The sequence below is a fragment of the Eutrema salsugineum genome, unplaced genomic scaffold (genome assembly GCF_000478725.1).
Source record: "Eutrema salsugineum unplaced genomic scaffold, Eutsalg1_0 scaffold_7, whole genome shotgun sequence".
In the NCBI taxonomy this organism is placed as follows: domain Eukaryota; kingdom Viridiplantae; phylum Streptophyta; class Magnoliopsida; order Brassicales; family Brassicaceae; genus Eutrema; species Eutrema salsugineum.
The window spans coordinates 2,274,191-2,278,338 of record NW_006256486.1 but is presented as its reverse complement, the minus strand read 5'-3'; the positions used below and the strand labels follow the sequence as shown (position 1 = coordinate 2,278,338).

At 39.1% G+C, this 4,148-nt stretch overlaps 1 long non-coding RNA gene across 1 annotated transcript; it reads right to left on the bottom strand.

Moving 5' to 3' along the window:
- Positions 1-325: 325 nt before the first annotated feature.
- Positions 326-2,914, bottom strand: LOC18010801. The gene is made up of 6 exons (XR_002897437.1): positions 2,682-2,914; positions 2,402-2,583; positions 1,815-1,888; positions 1,363-1,574; positions 1,070-1,215; positions 326-759 (listed from the first exon to the last, which is right to left on the bottom strand). It is a non-coding gene; the product is annotated as an uncharacterized LOC18010801 (long non-coding RNA).
- Between the last annotated feature and the right edge of the window lie 1,234 nt (positions 2,915-4,148).

The window sequence follows — 4,148 nt, the reverse complement described above, 5'->3', positions numbered from 1 at the left end:
ATGGGCGAGTTACATTATTCCACAACCTTGAAGGATTGATAACTTTACAATGTATTATCATCGTGACAAATAGTTTTTTTTCAATTGATCTGGGGTAACCCATTGTAATGCTTCTTTCTTTGCTTGATGCCATTCGTTCTCTTTCTCCAATATGTCCACAGCCATATCATTTTAAAAAAAAAAAAATTATATTCCAAGTGAAAGATTTTAGAATTTTCTCATGTTTCAGTGCTTGCCGATTGATGCTTTCCCTCGTCATGTTGTTTTTAAATTGTTTTTTTTTTCATTGTTAATGATTTGTAATATAATCGTTGGTAGGCTTAATTTATTTTGTTTGATAATATATTGTCCTTGTTGATGTGAGACTCTCTTTGTATTTACGTTATATGCCATCAAAATTAAAATTGTTTCCAACCTTTCCCCATCGGTCTTCAATCATCTTTTTCTATCTTCTTCTACCTTCCCTTCACTAAAATTACCCTTGATCAGCATTCAAGTACTGTAATTATCATAACAATCACCTCTCTCGCAGATTTAGTCATACATCTTCTGTGCATCAAGTCTCCACTTTTCAACAAGAATGGTTGATGAATCTAGCAACGTTCCCAATTTTTTCGGCGTCGATGTTTATTCTTAAACAAGCTTGTCCTGAAGGGAGGTGTTCACGTATGACCAAAAGAGCTGAAGTGATAGATTGTGTTGATTTGAGTTTGTCGTAGATATTTTGACGTCTTCGTGCTTCTGTAGTTAATAGCTCACCTGTAAGAAGAGAAAACAACAATCAGCTTTTGACTTATGCATAAACCTGTCTAAACTGAATCCAAAAACTCTCACGTGATGTACAAAATGACCAGTAAGACAGATCACATAAACACATTCATGTAAAAAGATTTGCTGTTATCTTTAGTCTCCACAAGATCAAATCTTACACAATAATTTTTAGTGGATATTACTAAATAATAATTCTAAAATGTCATCCCAATGCTCCGACCTAAATCTTCAAACTCATATGCTTTCGAACTTAATGCCTAATAACTAATGCTAATGTGATATGCCAAGAAGAGCTTACTTCAGGAAAGCAAAGAAGACTGTTGCTGAGCTGGAATAGAGATGCAGAGCTGGACCAATCGGAGATGAAGAGCTTACTTTAGTAGTCTCTCAACATGGTTTTCAAATGAGCATCCAGAACGCTTCCAGCTTCTGTTGAGCTTTCTCCTGTTATTTACACCAATATTCCACATGTATGAGAGATAGGATGATCAAATAACTTCTACTTTAGTTCTCGTATGGTGGTAATAGATACAGATCATGTAATTTGAGAATCAAATAGACCTTTCAAAGTAAATGACTTTTCGGACTTACCATCGGTGTACAACTTTGCTACCCCTTTCTCTGCTTCTTCTTTAGATAGAGGGTGTATAGTTTGGTCTCTCAGTGTCCTTAAACATGTATAAGGCCAGTAAGGGGGAAGAAAATATGCCATTCCCTAATCCAAATTCTTTGATATCCAATGATGGTTTGTCAAGTCTTCCACATACAGTGGACCAGATATGTCTTTCCACTACCATTTAGACCTGAGATATTTGCTAGCCATCAATTTCTAAACAGGGGTAATGATATCCACCCCAGAAAAGGAAAGTTGATCTTGAGAATCGAAAACGACACCAACATTACTATGCTTAAACAGTTCCAATATATATGATCAACCCAAGTACAGACTGTCTATATGGAAAGAGTGCGTGAACGTATAGTACACAAAGCACCAAGACTTAGTAACGCCTTGTTAAAGTTTGAACCTATAAATGTCGTAGTACCTGACTGGAAAGCATCCAAAAATTCATCGAGCTCAAAAGTTCTATTTACCAGCAGAGAGCTCAAGGGACTTCTTCTGTAATTCAAGAATATCACCAAACACCACAAGCTTTGTGAGAAACAGAAGCTAGATACCGAAATGCATGTGCTAATTCAACTGGTATCAAAGGCATCATGTAAGAATATGTTATAAACCCTACAACAAGTTGCAAGCAATAACATCGGCCACAGAACCGTAAAACTCAACTACATAATTAAAAACCTCGACGACTTTACTTAACAAGCCTGATTCAGCATACGCGTGAAGAACATGGCAACCAAGAAAATATTCAATCATGACGAAAGCACGACCACAAATCCTATTCCACCCAATGAAGCAATCCAAAGGTCAGTAAATTATATTCCACATTTCTAACATTTATTAGAATATGATCAATACCAACATTAGTATGCTTAAACAGTTGATTTAACTCCAAATACGAAGACAATGGTGGTAGAACTCTAGATAATCCTATACTTGACCTCAAAGACCTTTGCCAAGTAAATTAAATGCTACAATTTGTAGGAGAAAGAACCCTAATGCTTATACCTCAGAAATTATCTGACACGCCCTGAACCTAGCGTTTCTATTTACATCCACAGAACCAGTAATTAGAAACTTGAGAAATTTATCTAAAAAAATCGTCCCAATCAAAATCAACATCTGAATTACTACGCAGACAAGCAAATTCCGCCACGAAATGGACAATACGCTTCGCTGCTGCGGTTGAGCTGCAATGAAAAGAATGGTTAGGGTTTTAAAAAATCGCTAAGAGAATCAATGAATGGAAGACGGCTCAACATCAGACTCAGACAAAGATAGTTTCGACCTGATTGTGGCAAGCTCCTACAGCGTCCAGTTATGAGTAGCGTAGATTTTTCCGATGTAAGTGCTCTATATAAATATGGGTCTTGAGTCCTTCTCGCTGGGTTCCTATACTCTCGTTCATCTGATAGCAAATTTATGATTATTGGGAACTTGAGCAGTCGAGAAGAGAGGCAGATGCAAAGATGGGAAAAAGTTAGGGGAGATGAAAAGAAAGAAACGAAATGAAATCGTAACTAAAGGAATCTTGTGAAAACTTAGAAACTTTATTAATCATTGGAATGTATATATAAAGTACATAGGGAATCTAGGTTAAGTACAATGCCCTGATGGGCCTAATGGGCCGGTATAAGAGTCCATATATGATATGTGTTATAACACTCCCCCTTGGACGAGTGAACCGGGTCAGCTACTCAATCGGGATCTCGATAATGCGCTGGGGAATGTTGCCTCATTAAAACCTTACCAGGAAAAACCCAGTGGGACAAAACCATGGTGAAGGAAAAAGAGTACAACACGCATTACTCCCCCTGATTGTAGCATCACTGCAGATCTCTAAGTCTATACATTCCTATCTGTTTGACGAGCTTCCGGTGTATTGAAGTAGGCAATGATTTGGTGAAGAGGTCAGCTGAATTCTCACTGGATCGGACCTGCTGAACGCTGAGAGTGCCGTCCTTCTGCCAGTCTGAGGTTGAGAAGAACTTCGGTAGAATGTGCTTCGTCCGATCTCCTTTGATATATCCTTCCTTGAGCTGAGCTATGCATGCCGCGTTGTCTTCATACATCACCGTGGGCTGTGTGTCTTCGTCCATACCACAATCTCTGCGGATGTGCTGAGTCATGGAGCGCAGCCAGACGCATTCCCTACTAGCCTCATGAATGGCTAGGATTTCAGCATGGTTTGATGAAGTGGCAGTGAGTGTCTGCTTCATTGATCTCCAAGAGATGGCTGTTCCTCCATGCGTAAAAACGTAGCCAGTTTGAGACTTGGCAGTGTGCGGATCTGATAGATATCCTGCATCGGCGAAGCCGACTAACCCATCTTTATTTTGGTTAGTATAGAAGAGTCCTAAGTCTTGAGTACCTCGAAGGTATCTTAGGAGATGTTTTATACCGTTCCAGTGCCTCTGAGTTGGAGATGAACTATATCGAGCGAGGAGGTTCACGGCGAAACATATGTCTGGTCTAGTGTGACTAGCCAGGTACATTAACGCTCCTACAACACTGAGGTATGGCTTTTCAGGACCAAGGATTTCTTCATCATCCTTTTTGGGACCAAGAGGGTCATCACTTAAGCTTCTAACTACCATTGGGCTGGTCAATGGGTGAGCTTGGTCCATATTAAATCGCTTGAGTACCTTTTCGATATAAGCCGATTGATGCACAAGGATTCCTCCTTTGATGTACTCAAGTTGTAATCCCAAACAGTACTTTGTTTTGCCTAGGTCTTTCATTTCGAATTCTGCTT